The following is a 25,546-nucleotide window of genomic DNA, read 5'->3' as shown; positions in this document are numbered from 1 at the left end:
AATTTCATGCCCAAGGCAGTCCTCTCACCAACTGGATATTTTCTGTGCCTTCGCCCGGTCACGATTTCCATGTTCACACTTAGGCACTTTTGCAGAGATCATAATTCTAAAGTGGCACAAGGCAAGGATAGGCTCTAGCCAAAGAGGTCTCCAAGAGGCCAGATACCTTCTCTACGAGATCCTGCTGGATCGCATTTGCTGCTGTGGTGAAACTTGAAGTGGGAGAAACTGGAGTCTTTATCCCTGCGGCAACGCACCTTGGGCGTACCAGCTTGGCAGGCTTGGAGTTTAAAAAGTTTTTAAGTCTCAGGTTTTCGGGGGTAGTAGTCCACTAAGACACAGCCAATGGTCCCATGACCTCAGGAACAGCAGTTGAGGGTAAGAACTCATACCAGCAGAGGTCAACAGGAGGGACCAGGTTAGGTCCAGTTGGAACTGGTCAGCTGGGCATTTGCAGGAAACGGCATCTTGTAGCTTGGAAAGGAGGCCAACCCTTACGACCCTTGAAGTCAACGTTGTTGTCCTGGGTATAAATAAGTGAGCAGATTAAGTCCCTCGGAGCTGCTCTCTGGTCACGGACATCAGGTGCAGTCCTCCTCAGGTCCAGAAAGTATTCCGCATAGGATAACAGGGGATGCCACACAGGTATGTCTTTAGGTGGGGTGACTCCTGGTGTCTCCCTAACCGAAGGAATAAAAGTTTCCAGGGGGTAACCTTACCCACTTTTGCAAAAGTTCCTGTCTGCCCTACTGCAAACAATGCCTCCATTCGACACAGTCTGCCACAGCACCCTTATACAACGCCTCAGCAACATCGGCATACAAGGAAAAGCCTTGGGCTGGATCATCTCATTCCTCGCCGGGAGAACTCAAAGAGTGCGACTTCCCCCATTCAACTCAGAGGCCACTGAAGTCGTCTGTGGAGTACCACAAGGATCATCTCTCAGTCCCACCCTCTTCAACGTTTACATGAGCCCACTCGCATCCATCGCACGCCAACACAACCTCAACATCATCTCTTACGCCGACGACACCCAGTTAATCCTTTCCCTCACCAAAGACCCTAACACCGCCAAAACCAATCTTCACGAAGGCATGAAAGCAGTAGCCGAATGGATGAAACATAGCCGCCTAAAACTCAACTCAGACAAAACGGAGGTGCTCATCCTAGGATCTTCCCCCTCTGCCTGGGACGACTCCTGGTGGCCTTCCGCTCTGGGCACAGCACCCACACCCACCGACCACGCACGTAAACTTGGCTTCATCCTAGACTCCTCTCTCTCGATGTCCAGACAAGTGAACGCAGTCTCATCCTCCTGCTTCAACGTACTTCGCATTCTCAAAAAGATCTTCCGCTGGATCTCCCTCGAGACAAGAAAGACTGTCACCCACGCACTGGTCACGAGTCGACTAGATTATGGTAACACACTATACGCCGGAATCACAGCAAAATTACAGAAAAAACTCCCAACTCATCCAAAACACATCAGCGAGACTCATATTGGACATCCTTCGCCAAGATCACATCACCAGACATCTAAAAGACCTCCACTGGCTTCTCGTCAACAAGAGAATTATGTTCCGTCTTCTCACCCACGCACACAAGGCCCTCTACAATCTAGGACCCGAATGCCTCAACACTCGACTGTCCTTCTACACACCTACCCGCCAACTAAGATCGTCCAATCAAGCCCTCGCCGCAGTCCCGCGCATTCGAAAATCCACCAAGGGTGGCAGATCCTTCTCCTTCCTGGCTGCCAAGACCTGGAACTCACTCCCCACCCACCTCCGCCTTACTCAAAACCACATCTCCTTCAGAAAAGAACTTAAAACTTGGCTATTCGACAAATAATGAACCCCTTCCCCAAGCGCCTTGAGACCCTCTGGGTGAGTAGTGCGCTATATAAATCCCTGAACTTGAATCCTAAAATCCAAATAGTAAAACCCTTCTCCTTTTGTGCAGAGCCTGTGCTCCCACCCAGAGGTGTAACCATGGTAATGAGAAGCCCCTCCTCTGTAGTCACTGTGAAGCAGTGCAGGGCAGGCGCTCTCCCTCTCTGAGCTTGGTGCCTGTCTTACTGGGAGGACAAAGGAAGGGGCTGTCCAGGTGTCATATGACATCTGCTTGTGACAGGGTAGACCTCTTTGAAATACAATTCCTGGGCATAGTCAAAATTATCATCCTGCCAGAGAACAAAAGAAAATTTTAACACCCAGGCTATGTCTCTGCTCTAGGAGCAGATTTCACACCTCATTCAGGGCCATTAACTAACTGGGTAACAGCTGGAATGGTCATGTAAACTAGCTTTCAGGAGTTTTCGGCAGAGGAAAGCTAACTTTCTAAAATGTACTCTTCTTCAATATTGATTAAACATTTGACTTCACCTCTGACTTGGTCTTTTAATAAATATTAAAAAGATGTTAAACATATTTCTAGCTGTTCTCTAAACGGAAGACAGCAAACTGTCTTTAATATTGCTTCTCAGTGTTTCTCTATGAGCCAGCCAGGCTTCCCCTAGGTGAAAAACACTTTTAGGAGCTAGTCACTGTAAGGACACGTTAACGTAACATTTTTACATGTACTACTTTTAAATTCCCTAGACTCTGCCTTCTGGGCTACAAGGCTTACTTAGGTGTGACTTATTCATATTTAAAAGGAAAGCGTATACCTGTCAAAAGGGTTTATTTTGACATGTTGATTTGCAGTTTGTATGCTGCTCCAGTCAGGCTACAATAGTAGGTCTGAAGCCATGTTTGCACTGCAACTGCAGTGGATGGCACAATAGGTGCTGAAGTCCACCAGAGGCATTTAACTTCCAAGTCCTGGCTTTTAGAACAGTTGAACAAGTTCCTTACCTTTGATAACAATATGTAAGAGACATATATTAGTTATGGATTCGGTCGCCAGGATACTGTCCCTGGAGCACTCTACAAATCTACTTAACATAACATGGTTCTCCCCACTGATGGAAGACTCCCTTTGCCACCTCTGGGTGCAACTGCCATTCATGATCTGCTAAATATTGGTGACTGAGTTAATCTGCTCTACAGTTTACAGAATTTGCGAGGTGGCTAACCTGACAGTCAAGCCACTTTTAAAACCGTGTGAATCGGGGGGTTTTGTCCTACGGGTCCTGGCTGGACTACAATATTAGAAGAAAAAAGGGAGGTGCCAGGGCTCGAGTTTATACCACCAAACTTATTTATTCAGCTGGTGTGAACCTTCCTTTCAATGATTCAGGAGGGTGTGTATTTGTCATACATTAACTTAATGCAAGTACATTTAATCTTTGTACAATTCTTAGAGTGAAGAAACATTCCTTCAACTGTGGACACATTTTAAACACATTTTTACATCCATTGTAGTGCTTTCAATATATTCAAATACAAAACAAAGCAGAGAAAATTTTTTCATCAATATTTACATTTTAAATAAAGAAAAAGAACTATGAATCATGTACACCTAAACTCATTCAGGTACATTTGTTTATGAAATAGATTGCCCTATATTTATGTGTGCGTCGTTTTTAGACAGCCAGATAGCCGACGCGTTTCCAAACCCTTCTTTAATCACTGGGGTTCTTCATCAGGGCTGGGCTGTGTACCTATGGTGTAAGATTTAAGGGACATTTAGTATCTCCTTTTCCCCAAACTGCTTCATCCAATAAAAAAACAGGAAAAACCTTGCCATTGATTTTACCTGGTCTCGCATGAATGTTGTGAGCTGTTTTCTAGTTCGGCATCAAGTAAACCTTAAACTTTCACCACTACCTGTAGGAATTAGAGGTAGGGACAAAATGTAAGATTTTGAACTTCTTTTCTACTTCCTCTCTCTAATATACTTGTGAGGCACTGGCACTTACTTGTGTGTGTGATCGTGTTAATCCTTCGCTACATCGGTGACCTTTTCTAGAAGTTTGGTGCGCGTTCCGCATGGGTAATTGTTCTGTGAAGTCAGAGGTTAAATATCAATTTATGTACAGAAAAACGGCTATACTTATGTGTGTCACGGTTGTCTGTTCCGCTTACTTGTGCGTGTCGCGGCGAGGGACCCACGCGTTGCTATGTTTAATGCCTGGGAGTTCAATTATCCACTTGACGATACTTCAAAGTTCTACAACACTCCATTTGCCGATGTTCGGAAATGTCAAAAATCCTTAAAACTACGTATCCCACAATGCCGAGCAGCATTTTTAAATGGGAAACCGCGTCCCGCCGAGCGTTGGAATCCTTTCCGAACATCGGCAAATGGAGTGAGAGTCACGCAGCGTGCAGACCCCAGGATGCGGCACTCGTAAACACAATACAGGGTAAGTTTCCCTCGGCGTATAAACCGAAGGTTTAAACTAACAAAAACGTGACCGCGCAGTAACGGCAACCAATGTTGTGCCCCCTCCTTTTCATTGTAGAACTTTGAAGTATCGTCAAGTAGAAAAGGTCACCGATGTAGCGAAGGATTAACACGATCACACACACAAGTAAGTGCCAGTGCCTCACAAGTATATTAGAGAGAGGAAGTAGAAAAGAAGTTCAAAATCTTACATTTTGTCCCTACCTCTAATTCCTACAGGTAGTGGTGAAAGTTTAAGGTTTACTTGATGCCCAACTAGAAAACAGCTCACAACATTCATGCGAGACCAGGTAAAATCAATGGCAAGGTTTTTCCTGTTTTTTTATTGGATGAAGCAGTTTGGGGAAAAGGAGATACTAAATGTCCCTTAAATCTTACACCATAGGTACACAGCCCAGCCCTGATGAAGAACCCCAGTGATTAAAGAAGGGTTTGGAAACGCGTCGGCTATCTGGCTGTCTAAAAACGACGCACACATAAATATAGGGCAATCTATTTCATAAACAAATGTACCTGAATGAGTTTAGGTGTACATGATTCATAGTTCTTTTTCTTTATTTAAAATGTAAATATTGATGAAAAAATTCTCTGCTTTGTTTTGTATTTGAATATATTGAAAGCACTACAATGGATGTAAAAATGTGTTTAAAATGTGTCCACAGTTGAAGGAATGTTTCTTCACTCTAAGAATTGTACAAAGATTAAATGTACTTGCATTAAGTTAATGTATGACAAATACACACCCTCCTGAATCATTGAAAGGAAGGTTCACACCAGCTGAATAAATAAGTTTGGTGGTATAAACTCGAGCCCTGGCACCTCCCTTTTTTCTTCTAACTTTTAAAACCGTAGCACCACCTGATACAGGGACCAAGACTCCACCCCGGCTGCACCAGTCTTACTCTGATGGTGGACAGGACGGCCTTAAGCACCAAACCAATCACCCTCAACTCCAACAAACTGATGTGGATTTGAGTTTTTGCCTGATATCAGAGGGTTTTGATGTCCACCTCTCCCAGATGGTCTCCAAAACTGCTGAACGAGGATGTTGAGCTGCCTGCCGATCAAATGTTGGTCCCGAACATGGTTTCGTCCAAGTGCAAAAAGGGTATCTGTGGAGCCCTTTAAATGGAAATAAAGGTTCTGTAAACCTCACTTCTCACGTCTCAGTCCCTACTCACACCCAGGGTCATATCTTGGACCAAATTTGGTCCTCACGTCCCATTGTTTCACCCCCCCTCATATCCCCATGCGAGTGGTCGGATCATTTTAACATCTCTTTCTCTATCCATCTGGGAGCGGTCGATAAGTCTCCCCGTCCGAAAAACATCTTAGCTCGCAATTGGAATCGGACCGACCTTGACTCCCTCTCGCTCACTTTGGCCTCCACTGCCCCCTACCTAACTAATCTTCCTCTTGAATCCCAGGTTAACGCTATCGGCACATGGATCTCCTCTTCGTGCGATCCAGTCGCCCCGCTTAGAAAGATCAAGGCGGTCCGTCCATATGACGCACACAAATGGTTCTCCCCAGAACTTAAAACACTTAAACTCGACCTTAGGCGGTCGGAACGCCACTGATTCCCGGACAAAGTCATAGAGAAAGCTGTCAACAACCAGCTCGCCGCATTCCTCGAAACCAACAAATCCCTCGACTCCTAACAGTCCGGCTTCCGAGCCAAGCACAGCACCGAAACCGCCCTCATCGCAGCAACAGACGACATTCGAACTCTACTGGACAATGGAGACACAGTCGCCCTCATCCTCCTCGACCTCTCCGCAGCCTTCGACACAGTCTGCCATAGCACCCTTCTACAGCGCCTCAAAAACATCGGAATCCAAGGAAAAGCACTGGAATGGATCACCTCGTTCCTCTCCGGAAGAACCCAGAGAGTCCGCCTTCCACCATTCAAGTCAGAGGCCACTGAAGTCATCTGCGGCGTACCTCAAGGGTCCTCACTCAGTCCCACCCTCTTCAACGTTTACATGAGCCCCCTCGCGGCCATCGCACGCCAACATAACCTCAACATCATCTCCTACGCCGACGACACTCAACTGATCCTATCACTCAGCAGAGACCCTAACACGGCCAAAACCAACCTACACGAAGGAATGAAAGAAGTAGCCGAATGGATGAAGCACAGCCGTCTGAAACTGAACTCAGACAAAACAGAAGTCCTCATCTTAGGTACCTCCCCCTCCGCCTGGGACGACTCTTGGTGGCCAGAGGCCCTTGGAAAAGCACCCATCCCGACGGACCACGCACGGAACCTGGGCGTCATCCTGGATTCCTCACTCTCTATGAACAGACAAGTCAACGCTGTTTCTTCATCTTGCTTCAACATTCTTCGCATGCTCAAAAAAACATTTCGCTGGATCACTACCGAAACTAGAAAAACAGTCACCCACGCTCTAGTCACGAGCCGACTGGACTACGGAAACACCCTCTACGCCGGCACCATCGCAAAACTCAAGAAAAAACTACAACGCATCCAGAACGCTTCAGCCAGGCTCATACTAGACATCCCGCGTAAAGAACACATCTCTGGTCACCTGAAAAACCTCCACTGGCTCCCTGTCAATAAGAGGATCACTTTCCGGCTCCTAACCCACGCACACAAAGCACTCTACGAAATCGGACCCGAATGCCTCAACACACGACTATCCTTCTACCCCCCATCCCGCCAGCTACGATCCTCCAACCAAGCCCTTGCCACTGTACCTCGCATCAACAAAACCACCATGGGAGGTAGATCCTTCTCCTACCTAGCAGCTAAAACTTGGAACTCACTTCCCACTCACCTTCGCCTTACTCAGAACCACCTAGCATTCAGAAAGCAACTCAAAACGTGGATATTCGACAAGTAACTCCCCACCCTTCTTCAAGCGCCTTGAGACCCTCTGGGTATGTAGCGCGCTATATAAATCTTTTGACTTGACTTGACTTGACTTGAGACGGAACTATTGCCCCTCTTTGCGCGTCAAATACAAATCACTCCTCTCTGAATATAAAAGAGCGATCTTAGCGGCTAAAACCGCATACTTCACCAAGAGAGTAGCTCTCGCGGCTAACAAACCCCGTGAAATCTTCTCTCTGGTCCACAATCTCGCCACCTCTGATCGCTCCACTCCTAGTTTAGTTCCCTCACAGCCCCTCTGTTCTTCACTTAACAACTTTTTTATCGACAAGATCGTGAAGATTAAAGCCAACATTCCCACAGTGCCTCAACCCCGTCCCACCTGCCTCCCTATTCGTCCCTCTTCCTCTTTCGCCCTTTTCCCTCCCATCTCCACCGATTTATTCTTAAAACTTTTGGTCAAAACCAAGTCCGGTTCTCCTGCGGATTGCGCGCCAGCACGCATTCTCAAAACTCTTTTCACCAACTGTCCTGCCCCCCCCCCTCTTGCTCTTCTTAATTCCTCTCTGGCTCTTGGATCTATCCCCTCTTCCTTCAAATCCGCTATAGTCCTTCCCATTCTAAAAAAAAACTGGCCTAGATCCCTCTCTTCCTTCCAATTTCCGCCCCATTTCTCTTCTTCCCTACCTCGGCAAGATCCTTGAAGCTCATGTCACTTCCTGCCTCTCCACTTATATAGAGGAGAACGGCCTCCTTGCATCCCACCAGGCGGGATTCCGCCCGGGCCACTCCACGGAGATGGTGGCCCTCGCAGTCTTGGACGAGCTCAAGGGGAAGGCTGATTCCAACCTCCCCCAAGCCCTGGTCCTTCTCGATCTGTCCGCTGCGTTTGACACGGTTTACCATTCCATCCTTCTCAACCGTGTCAGCTTAGCGGGCATTCGGGGCACGGCCGTCTCCTGGCTGGCGTCCTTCCTGCGGGACAGGTTCCAGAAAGTTCATCTCCCCGGTTTTTCTGCTCCCCCCTGCCCTGTCACTTGCGGCGTTCCCCAAGGTTCCTCTCTCTCTCCCCTCCTTTTCAATCTTTACATTCACCCCCTCATCACTTCTCTCCTTGAGCTGGGGGTCTCGGTGTACAACTACGCAGATGACCTCCAGCTCGTCTTTGATCATTCCTCTTCCCCTGATTCTCTTCCCAAGTTCTGCTCCATTTTAGTCTTCATCTCTGACTGGATGAGTGCTAACCATCTGAAGCTCAATCCAGACAAGACGGAACTTGTTCTCACTGGTGGCCCCTCCAACCCTTGGTCCCCTGCACATTGGCCCCTTTCTTTTGGCCCCCCACCCCCCGGAGCCCGCCTCCTCTGTTCGCACTCTTGGTATTAAAGTCAGTCATGACTTATCCATGCACAGTCAGATTAGCTCCGTCGTGTCTTCTTGCTTTCTCTCTCTTAGTTTAATCCGGAAAATTTCACGCTTTTTTTCTACCGATGCACTTAAATCCATAGTCATGGCCCTGGTCATCTTCCGCCTTGACTATGGGAATGGCTTGTACGTGGGCATACCGGCTTACGAATCCCGCCGCCTACAGGCCATTCAAAATCAAGCTGCTCGTCTTATCCTTTCCCTCCCCAAATCTTCTCACATAACCCCGGTTCTCAAATCACTTCATTGGCTTCCAGTTCACTTTAGATCCTTTTTCAAATTGGCCGGTTTAGCTTTTCGGGCTCATTTCCGTTCTGCGCCCCTGTTCATCACTTCTCTTGTTTCTTCTCATGCCCCGGTCCGCACTCTCCGCTCTTCTTCTCTTTCTCTTCTTCATATCCCTCACTTCTGTAAATCCAGAACGGGGGGCACTCTGTTCTCAGTCCTGGCCCCCCAGTTCTGGAACAGTCTTCCTCTCTCTATCCGCTCCATTCCCATCTACACTCACTTCCGCAAAGCTCGTAAAACTTTTCTTTTCTTTCAGGCATTCCCTTCCTAAAACCTCCTTGGGTTCCCTCTGCTGAGCTCTGATCAAATCCCCAGCGCCAGGAAGCCGTTTGGCCACCGTGCGCTTTATTAAATACTTTATTCATTCATTCATTCATTCTGTAGGAGCATGTACAGGATGGAGTACCTCTCCACAGTCGGACATTGTAGGTTTAATACTTCTCCCACCGTTTACCTACCTACAGCAAAGGAGGAGTGTTCCCCAGTAGCAAGACCAGGAGAACCAGTTACTTACTTTTGACAAAGCCTATTCTGATAGTATATCTCCAAGTGTCAGCCTGGATACGGAAGCTTTTGCACAGCATTATCTTCCAGCATCAATAGGGGGCATTGTGCAACTTTATGGTTCCTCATTACAATGACGTTGGTTCCGATATAAACGTTTGTATACCGGTTACCTGCTCATCTGGATTCCCTCCTTGGTGGTCGCTCACCCAGCACTCTGCTCGAACATCGGACGCTTTGCTCCCCGCTGCCTGCCTGCACTGAGTCCTGCTGCCTGCCCTGACATAGCGCATTGTTGCTCACTTTACAGCGCTTGGTATCGTTTTGTATTTTTTTCCTCTCGCACTTTAATTGCTGCACTTGCTACTTTGTTCGCGCTTGGCATCGTCTCTATCTGGCATTGTCTTTGTGCATTGGTAGTATTGTAGAGCGACTAACTGCATTTGCACGATAGGCATTACAGTATACTTTGTTTAAGGAACATTACAACTCCGGCTGTGCCCCAGTTTCGTTTTAGCTACCGGGCGGCCATCTTTGTGTTTATTTACTTCTGCCCGTGTCTCCTCCCCGCTCCCCGCCTCCCAGCTGACCCTCCCACACACGAATACATTACTCTCGCCCCGTCCTCTCCGACTCTGTGACCATCTGGATTCCCTCCTTGGTGGTCGCTCACCCAGCACTCTGCTCGAACATCGGAAGCTTTGCTCCCCGATGCCTGCCTGCACTGAGTCCTGCTGCCTGCCTGCCTGCCCTGACATAGCGCATTGTTGCTCACTTTACAGCGCTTGGTATAGTTTTGTATTTTTTTCCTCTCGCACTTTAATTGCTGCACTTGCTACTTTGTTCGCGCTTGGCATCGTCTCTATCTGGCATTGTCTTTGTGCATTTGGTAGTATTGTAGAGCGACTAACTGCATTTGCACGATAGGCATTACAGTATACTTTGTTTAAGGAACATTACAACTCCGGCTGTGCCCCAGTTTCGTTTTAGCTACCGGGCGGCCATCTTTGTGTTTATTTACTTCTGCCCGTGTCTCCTCCCCGCTCCCCGCCTCCCAGCTGACCCTCCCACGCTCCGCCCCCTCCACTCTCCTTTTATGCCACATGTCCCTACGCGCAGCGTCCACGCGCTGCGGCCGCGCCGAAAGTGCGCCAAAGGTAAGCCCGTCTACACCCGTCCGCGCCTGGACCGCGCCCAGCGCCAGACCCCCTGGCCCCCGTACCACCCATCCCACCCGCCTTACATACGATGCCACCACCCTCCTAGCCCTTAACCCCGGCCGTCCCCCCAACTGCGTCCAAGCAGCTCCTGGACACACCCATGGACCCTTCTCTTGCAACTCCTGCAAGTTCGACGGCACCAGGAACAACTCCTCAGCTACGAACACACAACAGAGATCTGACACCAACCACCTTAAATGCATCCTGCTCAACACCCGCTCAGTCCATAGACACGCCATCGACCTCTGGAACCTACTAGACACCATTTCTCCAGACGTCGCCTTCCTAACAGAAACATGGATGAACGCATCCTCAGCCCCAGACATCACCATTGCCATCCCGGAAGGCTACAAGATCATCTGTAAGGACCGCACCGACCAAACAGGAGGAGGCATCGCTATCGTCCATAAGAATTCCATCCGCATCTCAACCAGCTCAGACGTCAACCTCGCTAGCGCCGAACACCTTCACTTCCAGATCCACACTGACCCCAAGACCACACTGAGAGGCACCCTCCTCTACCGGCCTCCAGGACCCCGTGCTCAATTCAGTGACGAGATCACTGACTATCACCCCACACGCCCTTCCCTCCGAGGAATACATTCTATTGGGAGACCTCAACTTTCACCTGGAAAAGAACAATGACAGCAACGCCACCACCCTTCTGGACAATCTCGCCAACCTCGGACTCAAACAACTTGTCACTACCCCCACCCACATTGCAGGTCACACACTCGACCCTATCTTCACCGCCAGCAAACATGTCTCCTTCAGTCACACCACAGCTCTCCTTTGGACGGACCACAGCTGCGTTCACTTTATCTACAATAAGACCACATCCCACAATCATCCTCAACCTACTCTGCGAAGAAACTGGAACAAAATCTCCATCGACCAGATCTCCTCATCGCTTCTTAGAAAACCCCCCCCGCACACTCCTCAAACCCCGACCAAGCAGCCATTAACCTCACCCAATGGCTATCCAACAGCGCCGACATCCTAGCACCGTTGAAAAAACGTCAAATCAAACTAGGCAGCAAGAACGCCTCCTGGTTCAACGAGGATCTTAAGAAATCCAAGAAACTCTGCCGCTCCCTCGAGAAGGCCTGGAAAAAAGACTCAAACACCAGCACCAGGGACGCCTTCAAAAACGCCACCCGCATACACCACCAACTAATCCGATCTGCCAAGAAAGCCGCATTCAAAGACCGACTAGATAACAACGCCAACAACAGCAAGGAATTATTCAACATCGCCAAAGAATTTACCAACCCATCAGCCAACTCCAACGACATCACCCCCTCTCAAGCCTCTGCGACTCCCTAGATTCATTCTTCCACAACAAAATCGCAGACATCCACAACAGCTTCGACAACCGACCCGGAGACCAACCCACCCAACCTTCTGCAGGACCTTCACCCCCCTTGAACATCCTTAATGACTGGAACCCAATCTCCACTGAGGACACCATCCGCCTGATGAACTCCATCCACTCAGGATCCCCCACAGACCCATGCCCTCACCACATCTTCAACAAAGCAGACTCCATCATAGCACCACACCTCCGAAATGTCATCAACTGCTCCCTCAACTCCGCCACCTTCCCGGAAAGCTGGAAACACGCAGAACTCAGCGCCCTTCTGAAAAAACCCACAGCTGACCCTACCGAACTCAAAAACTACCGCCCCATCTCGCTTCTTCCATTCCCGGCCAAAGTCATCGAGAAAGCTGTCAACAACCAGCTCGCCACCTTCCTCGAAACTAACAAATCCCTCGACTCCTCACAGTCCGGCTTCCGAGCCAAACACAGCACTGAAACCGCCCTCATCGCAGCAACAGACGACATTCGAACTCTACTGGACAATGGAGACACAGTCGCCCTCATCCTCCTCGACCTCTCCGCTGCCTTCGACACAGTCTGTCATAGCACCCTTTTACAGCGCCTCAGAAACGTCGGAATCCAAGGAAAAGCACTGGAATGGATCACCTTGTTCCTCACCGGAAGAACCCAGAGAGTCCGCCTCCCACCATTCAAGTCAGAGGCCACTGAAGTCATCTGCGGCGTGCCACAAGGATCTTCACTCAGCCCCACCCTCTTCAACGTATACATGAGCCCCCTCGCGGCCATCGCTCGCCAACACAACCTCAACATCATCTCCTACGCTGATGACACTCAACTGATCCTCTCACTCACCAAAGACCCTAACACCGCCAAAACCAACTTACACGAAGGAATGAAAGAAGTAGCCGAGTGGATGAAGCACAGCCGTCTGAAACTGAACTCAGACAAAACTGAAGTCCTCATCTTAGGCACCTCTCCCTCCGCCTGGGATGACTTTTGGTGGCCAGAGGCCATTGGAAAAGCACCCATCCCGACGGACCACGCACGGAACCTGGGCGTCATCCTGGATTCCTCACTCTCGATGACCAGACAAGTCAACGCCGTTTCATCATCTTGCTTCAACATTCTTCGCATGCTCAAAAAAACATTTTGCTGGATCCCCACCGAAACTAGAAAAACGGTCACCCACGCACTGGTCACGAGCCGCCTGGACTACGGAAACACCCTATACGCCGGTACCACCGCAAAACTCCAGAAAAAACTTTAACGCATCCAGAACGCTTCAGCCAGGCTCATACTAGACATCCCGCGTAAAGAACACATCTCTGGTCACCTGAAAAACCTCCACTGGCTCCCCGTAAATAAGAGGATTACTTTCCGCCTCCTAACCCACGCACACAAAGAACTTTACGAACTTGGACCCGAATGCCTCAACACACGACTGTCCTACACCCCCTCCCGCCAGCTACGATCCTCCAACCAAGCCCTTGCCACTGTACCTCGCATCAACAAAACCACCATGGGAGGTAGATCCTTCTCCTACCTGGCAGCTAAAACCTGGAACTCACTTCCCACTCACCTTCGCCTTACTCAGAACCACCTAGCATTCAGAAAGCAACTTAAAACTTGGATGTTCGACAAGTAATTCCCCACCCTTCTTCATGCGCCTGAGACCCTAAGGGTATGTAGCGCGCTATATAAATCTCTTGACTTGACTTGACTCATGCTGGGGTCAGTTTCTTTCAGTATTCCATTTGTGCCAAAAGACATGGAGGCTTATGAAACCAATATTAAATGGTTTTTGGGACAGATGTACGACTATTTCATTTTGCGAGTCGCAAATTGTGACTTTTGCGTCCAGCAAAATGGAATGTACAACAGTGGCTGAGACACTGTTTGCGATTCACAAATGGTTTGCTAGGGACCTGACTCATTAATATTCATGAGGCAGGTCGCAATTTGCAACCCATTGGAATGGCCTGCATTCACAAGGATCGTGACCTGCTGGGGACAGCAGACCCATGTCTGTTTGATTTTTCAATAAAGCTACTTTTTTTCTCAAATGCCGCCCCAATTCCTTAAAGGAAAATGGGAGGTGTTCAAATAAAAAAAAACATTAAAAAAGTTTTCTTTTCATTTAAGGACAGGCAGTGGTCCCTGGGACTACTGCCTGCTCTTAAAAAACAATTTGTGCACCCATTAACAAAAGGGCAGGGGTCCCCTTGGGACCCCTTCCCATTTGCGAGTGGCTTACCACCTACTTGAAGTAGGCGGTAAACTACAAGTGCTTTGTGACGGCAAATGCGGTTGTAAAACAAAAGGTACATACCGTTCTGGCTGGGTATTAGGAAGGGAACCCGTTTGGCACGCCCCTTCCTAATTGAGACTCGCAAACACTATTTTGCAAGTTACCTGCTTGCAAAATAGCGTGTGTACATACCACCATGCTTTTTTGCTGTCCCAAACGGTCTGATTTCCCAATTGCGACCGCAAAAAGTGGTCGTAAACCTGGCCCCTTGTGTGCAGACTTTAAAAAAAGTATTCTTATGAACAGATTTTAATGAGACCAGTCCACAGAAAGGGAGTGCTGGTGAGGAATCAGCGGTCAGGTAGAGTCTCCACCAGAAAAGGTATTATTAAAGGTAACTTGTTCTTCTGATAGAGACAATATCCTGTTTAAGCGGTTTGAAAGGATTGTTCCCAGCCCTCCTTAACTGGACTCCTAACTGAATGTCCAAACAGAGGTTCAAATGGGCTGTAGCCAACCCCCTTCTGAGGAGCCTCTCTGTAGGCAAAGAGGCAAACAGAAGGCCAGGGTAAGACATTCCATTTTCACCCAAGCTTTTCTGACACTTATGCATCTGTTCTTGGCATGTAGAGCTGCACAGTAGTACACTGTGCATTAGATCGCCACCTGGTGTTGGGCTCGGATGATTGCAGGCTGTTGTCTTTTTGGAAGAAGTCTTTGCTAGTCCCGATAGGTGACTCCTCCCTTGGACAATACTGCGCATGGGCATCGGCTCCATCCTCAGATTGTTTTTCGCCATGATAGGAAATGATGGAGTTAGTAGAAGTAACGAAAAGAAGGATGTCCATGCGTATGCATCTACGTAAGATGAGAGCTGGAACGGATACAAGTTCCGGGGAGGCGGGAGGGCGTGTACTACTCTGCAGCTCTACATGCCAAGAACAGATGCATACTGGTAAGTAGCATTTTCCGTTCGAGGCATATGAGCTGCAGGTAGTACACTGTGCATCGATTGTGCAGCAGTACCCCCTCTAGCGGTGGTCACCTGTATCCGTTGCAGTAGTTTGAAAGAGTTCTAAGGACAGCTTGGCCTACTGCAGCTTGCTGCTTGGTTTGCACATCAACACAACAGTGTTTAGTAAAGGTGTGTGGTGTAGACCATGTTGCTGCCTTGCATATGTCCTCTAGTGGTATATTGCCTAAGAAAGCAATCGAGGATCCTATTTTGCGAGTGGAGTGTGCTCTAGGAGGAACTGTTAGTGTACGTTTAGCTTTTGTATAGCATATTTGTATACACTTTACAATCCACCGTGCAATCCCGCCTTTGGAGATGGGGTTGCCTTTGTGCGGAGGAGAGAAAGCGACAAACAGTGGTTTGGTTTTTCGAAATGATTTAGTCCTGTCAGTATAGTAGAGTAGAGCTCTTTTAACATCTAGGGTGTGTAAAGCCCTTTCTGCTACAAAGTCTGGGTTTTGGAAAAACACAGGTAGCTCGACAGACTGATTGAGGTGAAAAGGAGTGACGACTTTTGGGAGAAATGTTGGAATAGGCCTAAGAACCACTTTGTTGGGATGTATTTGAAAAAATGGTTCTTGTATAGTGAAAGCTTGTATTTCACTTACTCTTCTGAGAGAGGTGATAGCAACAAGGAAAGCAGTTTTCCATGTTAGGAATTGCAGCTCGCATCCATGTAGGGGCTCGAAAGGGGGTCCCATAAGTCTGGTAAGGACAAGATAAAGTTCCACACAGGAGAAGGAGGCAACCTGGGTGGGATTACCCTTTTTAAGCCTTCCATGAACCTCTTTAATTGCGGGAGCTCTGAAGCAAGACAGATGTTTTCTGTTCTGTAAATAAGCTGCAATTGCTGCAAGGTCCAGGCGTATGGAAGAATATGCCAAATTAGATCTTTGTAGATGTAGAAGGTAACAAATGATATTCTGGATGGAAGCATCCAGGAGGTCAATTTGATTATTTGTGCAATAAATTGCGAATCTCTTCCATTTAGCAGCGTAACACGCTCTGGTAGTGGGTTTCCTGGCTTCTTTAATAATGGCCATACAGTCTGGTGGTAGGTTTAAGTAACCAAACTCTAGGACTTCAGGAGCCAGATCGCTAGTATCAGTTGGTGCGGGTCTCGGTGCCTGATTTCGCCATGGTTCTGTGTTAACAGAGATGGAGTGAGCCGCAGCTTTTGGTGTGGAACTAGAGAGAGATCCAACAGTGTGGTGAACCACAGTTGGCGTGCCCACGTGGGAGCTACGAGGATTAGTTTGAGAGACTGTTGTCTGAGCTGGCGCACCACTAATGGAATTAGTGGGCGAGGCGGAAAAGCGTACGCAAATCTGCCTGACCAGTTCATCCATATTGCCTTCGGACAGTGGGTGTGGAAACCTGGCGGCGAAGGCTTGGCATTTTGTATTTTCGTGGGTGGCAAACAGATCTATGTGTGGATGACCCCACTGTTGGAAGAATGGCTGAAGAACTTGTGGATGCAGTTCCCATTCATGAATCTGTTGTGACTGTCGACTCAACCGATCTGCTGTCTGATTGTGAACTCCTGGAAGGTGTTCTGCTAACAGATGTATGTTTTGAGGAATGGCCCATCTCCAAATGTCTTGTGCAAGCTGGGACAGTTGCAGAGAGTGCCCCCCCCCCCCCCTGTTTTTTAATGTAGTACATGGCGGTCATATTGTCCGTCAGGATGAGGACAGCCTTGCACGTGAAGTTGGAAGGACTTGAGTGCTAGGAATATTGCTAGCAGCTCTAGATGGTTAATATGGAGTAGCCGCTGTTGAGCGGTCCATTGACCCCGAGTGGTAGGTCGTAGGAGATGGGCTCCCCATCCTGTGAGGGATGCGTCTGTTGTGAGCACTACTTGTGGAACTGGCTCTAGGAACGGCCGCCCCTTTATCAGGTTTTTGGTGTTCCACCACTGCAGAGAGCGATGTGTGCGGCTGTCGAACAACACCAGGTTTGGTAATTGACTGTGAGCTTGGTTCCACTGTTGTGCTAGACATTCTTGTAACAGACGCATTTGCAATCTAGCGTGTGGAACTATGAAGATGCAAGATGCCATCATGCCTATGAGTTTCATTAACACTCTGGATGGGAGAGATTGTTGGTGTTGAAAAATAACAACTAAGTTTTGAATGCTCTGTATCCTGGCTGGACTGGGATAAGCTAGAGCTGTAGACGTGTCTATTGTAGCCCCTAGAAACTGGTGTACGTGCGAAGGCTCTAGGTGCGACTTGGTGTAGTTTATTGTAAACCCTAGGTTGTGCAACATTTGGATCGTCTGATGTGTGTGCAACGCACTGACTGGCCGATTTGGCTTTTATGAGCCAATCGTCTAGATAAGGGAAGACATGGATCTGTTGTCTTCGCAGATGTGCTGCTACGACTGCTAGGCACTTCGTGAATACTTTTGGTGCCGTTGTCACTCCAAATGGAAGGACCGTGAACTGATAGTGTTGTCCTTCCAGTACAAACCTTAGGTATTTCCTGTGAGCAGGATGTATAGGGATGTGAAAGTAGGCGTCTTTCAGATCTAGCATAGCAAGGAAGTCCTTCTGTTGCAGCAGTGGAAGCACGCGTTGCAGAGTGATCATATGAAAATGATCTGATTGTATGTAATGGTTGAGGGGCCTGAGGTCTAGAATCGGTCTCAAGGTCCCGTCTTTTTTGGGAATTAGAAAGTACAATGAGTAAACCCCCGTCCCTTGTTCCTGTAAAGGAACTATCTGAATCGCACCCTTCTGCAGAAGGGATAGAACCTCCTGCCGGAGCAGAGCTAGATGATCGGTAGACATTGGAGGCTCTCTGGGAGGGATGTGTGGAGGGGTTGCTGTAAGTTCTAGGCAGTAGCCATGTTGGATAATCTGTCTTACCCACTTGTCTGTTGTAATGGAGTTCCAGACAGGCAGGAACTGTGTTAGTCTGCCCCCTACAGGACTGGAATGCTGCGGGGGGAGCGTAGGGAAGTCATTGCTTAATGGCGGAAGAGGCTCGACTGTTATTACCTCCACCTCTGCCCTTGGTATTATTGCCTCTGTATCCTCCTCTATAGTAACTCTTGGTAGAGGAGGTTTGTGTCTTGAAAGACGTGTTAGTGCCTGTTCCAGTTTGTTCGGAGCCGCCTCTGTAAAAGGAGCGACGAAAGGAGCCTCGAGCTGGGGTAGACTGTAAGGCCCCCATAGACTTGGCAGTGTGTCTTTTTTCATTTTTTGGAGGGTAGTGTCTACCTCCGGACCAAATAACTGGTTTTGGTTAAAAGGCTGGTTCAAAATGGTGGTTTGTACTTCCTGTTTGAACCCCGAAATGCGTAGCCACGCATGTCTCCTAAAAACGACACTGGTATTATTAGCTCTACATGCTGTGTCTGCGGCATCTAGTGCGCATTTGATGGAAGCGTTAGATATTAACTTGCCTTCCTGTATGAGGTCAGTAGCTTGATGTTTGTACTGATCTGGGAGGTGTTCAAGCAATTTCTCCAATTGGTCGTAGTGAGCCCTATCATAACGAGAGAGGAGGGCTTGTGTATTAGCTATGCGCCATATATTGGAGGCCTGCGCAGCTATTCTCTTGCCCAACGCATCAATAATCTTGGATTCTTTGTCAGGCGGGGGTGCTTCACCAGAAGTCTGAGAATTGGCCCTTTTACGTGCGCTGGACACCACTAATGAGTCTAGTGGTAGGTGTCCTTTAATATAGACTGGCTTTGAGGGTGCAGGTCTATATTTCTTTTCAATTCTGGGGTTTAAAATTCTGGTACGCACAGGATCTTTAAAGACCTCAGTAGCATGTCTAACCACCCCTTTGATCATGGGAAGAATTTGAGCGGATCTCTGAGACTGCTCAAAAGTATCTAAGAGAAAGTCTTCCTCAATGGCCTCAGAATGCATGGGGACACCATGGTATGTAGCAGCTCTGTTGATCAGCTGGCCAAACCCAATAGTATCCTCAGGAGGAGAAGGTTTAGATGGGTATGAGGGTGCCTCAGGGACATCAGGGTCATTTGCAGGGTATGGAAAACCCCACCCAGGCGCAGGTTTTGTGTATGGAAATGACCATGTGCCCTCACCTCCAGGGTTTGTAGAGTCTCCTTCCCCGTCCCCTCCACCTAAATCATATTCATCATCATTCTGTGGTGAATGTGATAATGGGGATTGTATAGGAGAGTTTTGAGGTGAAACATAGGGAGGAGAGGGAGAAGGAGGAGAGACAGGAAAGAAAAGGTGCAGAGGAGAGGTTGCACAGCCCTTTTTGGCAGGAACCACAGGTGTAGGTGGTGTAGCTGCAGGTCTCTTCTTGAGTTGTGTGGCACCAACATGTCCGGTTTTCGGGTTGATGAAGATCTTTTTCTATTGAGGATCTGGTCGAAAAAGGTCCTCTTGAGGCGCAACCTTCTTCGGTGCTGATTTTTCCGGTGCCGGCGTACGTTGTCGAGTGTCTTTAGCCTTAGGAGGTATTAGAGGGTCCTGTGGCTTAGGTTTCGGCGCCGAAGGCATCGATTTTGGCTTGGAAGGCATGTTCAGGGGCTTGGAGGCCTCAGAATCAGGCTGTGTGGTTTTCGGGGAGAAACAGGTTTCGGTGTGCGCACTTCTTTCGGTATCGGAGCGGAAGGGTGTTTTGGCTTCGGTGTCGATGGAGTCTTGTTCGGTGACGAGGCACCGGAAGGCGGAGGACCTTGTTTCGGAGCCGAGGGAAGACTCTTGGTCGCTGTCGAGGCACCGGAAGGCGTGGAAGATTTCTTCGGAGTCGAGCCGAAAGGCGGGACTTTCGAAGTAGATGATCGGTCTCGACTAGGCCCAGCGGGCGGAGTGCTGACCTTTGCCTTCTGCTTGGGCCTGTGTGGTGCAGGGGCAGTAGTAGTCACACGCTGACCCATTTGAATGGAGTCGTCTGAGTCATCTGCCTCGGAGACGATCTGGAGATCCGGTGAGTCTTCTTCGGGAACGAGTGGAGCCTCATCATCGAAGATGTCTTCCGGTGCTGGGGCTGATCTCCTCATCTTGTGTCGACGGGCCCTCAGGTCGACTCGTTGTGGTCCGGCGACAGACAGAGGATACTGACCTCGTGGTGGTCACTATGTGGAAACTTTGCTTGACATTTCGGGCATTTTCGGAACGGGGTCCTTTCCATATGGTGTAGGCCGCACGGCGTCGATAGGCCCAGAGGCTTACTTGGATGACCAGAATGGAAACTTTGGCATCGAAAGGTGTCGCCGTCGATGTCGAATACAGGTAGTAATTGTTTTATGAAGTTCTGCGCGTCGAAGTTGCAGAAAAACCGTTTCTGGCCGGAGCGGAGAAACTTTCATCCGAACCCAGTGGCGGAAAAAAAAAATCTGAGGATGGAGCCGATGCCCATGCGCAGTATTGTCCAAGGGAGGAGTCACCTATTGGGACTAACAAGGACTTCTTCCAAGAAGACAACAACCTGCAATCATCCAAGCCCAACACCAGGTGGCGATCTAATGCACAGTGTACTATCTGCAGCTCATATGCCTCGAACATCAAGTTATCAGTCTTTGGGTAAGTACTTGACTGGCAGAGTTAAGGTTCTGGGGTAAGACTCAGGGGTCTCCCAGGGTCAGAAGTACAGCTGTTACACCCTCAGCGGCACAGGGGCAGCCGGGTGCAGAGTGAGTAGGACCAATGTTATCCTATGGCGGATAGGGGGCCTTCTAGCAGGCAGGCCACGTTGCTGTAGGAGCTGAGCTCCTGGTCACGTACACAGTGCAAGTGGGGAAGTAAGATAGGATAGTTGCTGCACTTCCAGTGGCACTCGGGCGGCTGGGTGCAGGTGCTTTTGGGCCTTCGAGCGCCCAAAGTTATTCAATGAGAAAGCTGGAAGTTGAAAAAAAGGCTGCAGGCTCGGGGTCGGTGATTCTCCAGGTGCGACCACCACTTCGGGAGGTAAGTTGGGATGTTGTAGAATAGGTAGACACCCAGGAGTTGGGCACAGGGGGCCGTGGGGCACCAGGTGAAGGGGTGTCTTTTAGTGTCGGGAAATCTTACCCTCAGCTGGTCGCGGTTGGAGGGGTCCTATTTTGTGAGGCTGCAGGCATGGTCAGGATCATCGAGGAGGGTCCTTGGGGGCTGGATTCGTGGTCACAGTCGCCGGGGGGACGACCTCGTGGTCTTTGTCCACTCAGGCACGGGCCGGGCTCCGCGGGTGCATAGTGTGCTGGATTCGCGGTTCCTAGCTGGCACCAGGGGTTGTTGCTGTTTGAGCAGTACCACTGCTCATGGGAGTCCCAGTCTTTAGATGAGCAAGGCAGCCCGGTCCTCCTGGGTTTTCGAGGTTGCTGACCACAGGAGACGCCGGGGTTTTAGCAGGAAAAGGTTCAAGGATCAACAGGCCGGTAGGGCTGTGGCCAAGTCAGTTGTTGTCGTCCTCTTGTTAGCAGCTGCACAGCAGGTCTTCTTTCTTCTTGTTTCAAAATCGGGATCTGAGGAAGGAAGGTTTAGGGTGCCGCTTAATACTGAATTTAGGGGCGTTACGGGTAGGGCAAGGGCAGGGACCAATGGGTCCCTGTACTGGGGTGAATACACCCTCTATCCTGCCACTCTCCAGTGGGAGAGGGGCAGGAGCCTAGCTCTGATTGGCTAGGGCACCCCATTCTCAAAATGGCGAGAGTCCGGAGTTGTGCTTTACCTCGCCTCCCCCACCTGAAGGGTGGGGTTGGCAGAGGCTGGCACACCCCCTTTCTTTACCTTTCCTTTCTAGCCAGAGTGGGGGTCAGAACCAGTGGGGGGCAGTTGCGGAGTACTGCAAATGGCCTGGAGAAGCTCACAAATGCAGCATGCCTTTGAAACTTCCCCTGCCCATCCTGGGGGAGGAGACCTAGCACCTCGTCCCAGGAGAGCGGATGGCTCTTCACCCAGGGGTCCAACAACATGTCTGCTGGGTGGCAGCCTAGGCAGCCTCTCAGTCAGGACACGGGTTGTTAGTTAGGTTCAGGGGCACCTCTAAGTTGCCCTCTGTCGTGCATTTTACATTAAATCCCACACTGGCATCAGTGTGTGTTTAATGTTCTGAGAAGTTTGATACTAAACTTCTTAGTCTTCAGTGTAGCCATTATGGTGCTGTGGAGTTGGTAATGACAACCTCCCAGTACCATATACGCTCCATGGCATCACTGCACTTACAGTGCAAAGGAATGGCCCTGGGTATTGTAGGGGCAAAGGGCTCATGCACCTGTGCCCACACCACTGGCACAATGCACCCAGCTAGAGGGGTGACTGAAGTATGCCAGGGCAGTGTGTTTGTGGGCATGGCATACAGGGATGTGTGCAATGTCGACTTTCTGTTTAGTTCTGCACGTGTGTGTGTGTGTGTAAGGGGACAGGGCCTCTAAGGGTGGCACAATAAATGCTGCGGCCCTTAGGGGCCTTCTCTGGTCACAGTGTCCTGGGTACCTACCAGGGCACTTAACAGCGGTTGATATGTGGCCAGAGATGCCAATTGGGTTTAGGCTTCAATGCAGTTTTTAGGGAAGGAACACAGGCCCTGAGTACCTGATTGGCAGGAACCCACTCAGTGGGTGCCACTCAAAGTACATCAGCAATTTAGCAAAAAGTGGGGGAATACCATTCAAGAAAGATAGCACTTTCTCACACCAGTTCCATCAAGATTATTGGAGACAAAAATAAACAAGCACTGGCAAAGCCAGTAGGTCTGACATTGGATGTCAGCTTTTTAGTTTTGTCAATGTGTGACTTGTCTTGGCATGGTTTTTTAAAAACCTTATTGGTGTGGGAGCTGCAGGGCCCTCACCGTTATAACAAACATTGGCAACACACCTTGGCGACGGCAACAGGCGTAGAAAACTAAGACGGTGCAGTGTCAGGACCAGCAAGGTCTAAGTGACTCACCACGACTAGGTAAGTCAAAGCTGGACCCGAGCAAGCAGGGGAGCCCACTGTAATCAGCAAAGTCCCTTGGAAGGACTCGAAGATCTCTGGAGGCAAGAGTTGCCCAGCCTTAGCAACAGCCAGCCGGCAGGGTGCCCAGAGGCTCGGTTCCAGCGGTGCCGATGAGGGATACTGGCCACAGACTCGATCTTAAGACAGTGCAGGCCTCGAGGGAGTTGCAGAACTGCCACCTGTGTTACTGAACCAGTCAGTCTGTAGTAGCCCAGGAGCATTAAACCGGTCAGTTACGTTGCAGTGCCGGCAGACGCAGGGGAGTGACTCCTTCACTCCAAGGGAGATTCCTTCAGGTGTCTTGGATGTCTACAGGCCCTGTAAGGAACCTGTATGAAGCATGGACACTGACCGTGCAGCAGACTTGCAGGACATTGAGATCTGGAGCAGACTGACTCTACCCAGTTGCATTCTCAGTTCCCAAAGCGAAGTCCCATGCGGTCAGTCCAACAAAGTCAGAATACCAGACGGTTGAAGATGATGTCGAGTTGAATCGGAATTGAATCCCACGACGAATCTAAAGCCCCACCCTCAGGAAAGCCCTTAAGTAGCCTTAGGAATGGTTGAGATTCATTCAGGGGTCCCTCTCCGAGGAGGGGCTGGACAGTGGGGAGGATACTCCTATGTCCATTGTCAAGTTTCACACCAGAGCAGGGCCAAAGGCTTCCTGAGCTGGTTTGAACTGGAGTATGCAAGGAGGGTGTTATACTTCACATAGATGCCCTAATATAGGTATGGCTTGAGATGCACTAATATAGGCATAATCTTTCACCTACATTAGTTCCCTATACTCCACAATAATGGGCGCTGAGGGCTGACACTTATCTAGACTGGTTTGGGTACAGAAGGAGGTTTCTCCCGAACAATGGCCTCCTATACCATCTTTGATGTGCTCATGCAGTATGATTAAATATTCATAAGAGTTCTAGGAAACCAGGTAGGGGCTAAAATCCACCTGCCTAAACATCTATGTAAACTGTTAATCCCATACGTCATCTTCATACCCAACAATGGCTAACACAAGGGGCAAAGGGACTCTATAATTTTCTGTATAAATATAGCACCTCTTGCTATCAGTAGCTAGAGGAAACCGAGACTTCCAGGCCTACACACTGATGAGAGACGCTGAGACTCCTGTATGCAGTCCCTCCAGCTGACCGTGGTCTTATCATCCCTTGCGGGGTGTTCAACTTGAGACAAGGATGAGGTCCCACACTCTCGTTATTCAGGTAATGGGGTTTGACTAAATCCTAGTGGGATTCTTGGCTCTTTCGCACCTACTCACATGCTAGGTTCACTTAGGTACATCTAGACAGGCATTGTAGGAGTATACGCTTTATTTTATAAATGCATTTAACATTCATATATATATGTTCATGGCTATTGCAAAATGGTAGAACTGTACTATCCCTTTTTATTCACTATACTGCTGATCATATATCTCTGCTTCTGTTTAACAGTTGTCGCAGTACAAATATATTTTACACTAGAAGAACTGTGCAATAAATTCTTATTGTAAACACGCTCAACTGATTCTTCTGTGTAACTCTCTGAGACCAAATGAGCAAGCACGAGTGACTGAGCGAAAAGTAGTACATTGTTTCCACGAATCTGAGGAATCAGGGTTGTCGTGTTCTGAGGTTGCCAAAAACTAATCTCTCTGATACAAAGGAGATTCTAGTGGCACTGTGAGCTAGCTAATGCAAACAGGCTAACGTATGCGGTGGGGGTGCTCAGAATAAGAAGAGTGGAGAAGTGTGGCTCAATGATTAGAGCAGAAACAATTCCCAACAGGTATCATGTAAAGACAGTTTCAACAATGTATGCAATGTGCATTACAAAAAGGAAGAAACAAGGAGTCACTTGAATTTTTTTTTAGAAAAGGCAGTATTATTCACCAAGTGACTTCCTTTTCTAAAAAAATTCAAGTGACTCCTTGTTTCTTCCTTTTTGTAATGCATATTGCATACATTGTTGAAACTGTCTTTACATGATACCTGTTGGGAATTGTTTCTGCTTACACGACACACCCATCCCAACGAGGTATATGGGTCTTCTCCTGTTGTTCTTACACATATTAGGAGCAGCTGTTTAGCTGCGAGAGTTGTACCACTGTGTACCTCATCTAATATACCTTACTCAAAAAGGTATTCATCGGTGTACTACCCTTCGGCCTACACACGATGTCCAAGGAGTCCCTCACCTACTCAGAGGAATACATCTAGTCACGGCTGACCGGCCCCTCATTACTGTCAGGCACGCCTCAGTCCGCGACCACATCCACTGCCCCAAATACCTCCCGTGTCCTATTGGACAAACTCGAAAAGTTGAAGAAGAAACAGATCAGGACGGATCTGCATGCTCAAATGCTCACGGACTAC

The 25,546-nt window shown here is 48.8% G+C and overlaps 1 protein-coding gene across 1 annotated transcript in view; it reads right to left on the bottom strand.

Annotated features, from left to right (window-relative positions):
- ATRN (attractin) overlaps nucleotides 1-25,546 on the bottom strand; it is a 960,574-nt gene that overhangs the window by 26,751 nt on the left and 908,277 nt on the right. The gene's annotated exons all lie outside the window — the stretch shown is intronic.

The sequence above is a fragment of the Lissotriton vulgaris genome, chromosome 3_2 (assembly GCF_964263255.1).
Source record: "Lissotriton vulgaris chromosome 3_2, aLisVul1.2, whole genome shotgun sequence".
Taxonomy (NCBI): Eukaryota; Metazoa; Chordata; class Amphibia; order Caudata; family Salamandridae; genus Lissotriton; species Lissotriton vulgaris.
The sequence above is the reverse complement of the archived record's forward strand: the minus strand, read 5'-3'. Positions and strand labels throughout refer to the sequence as shown.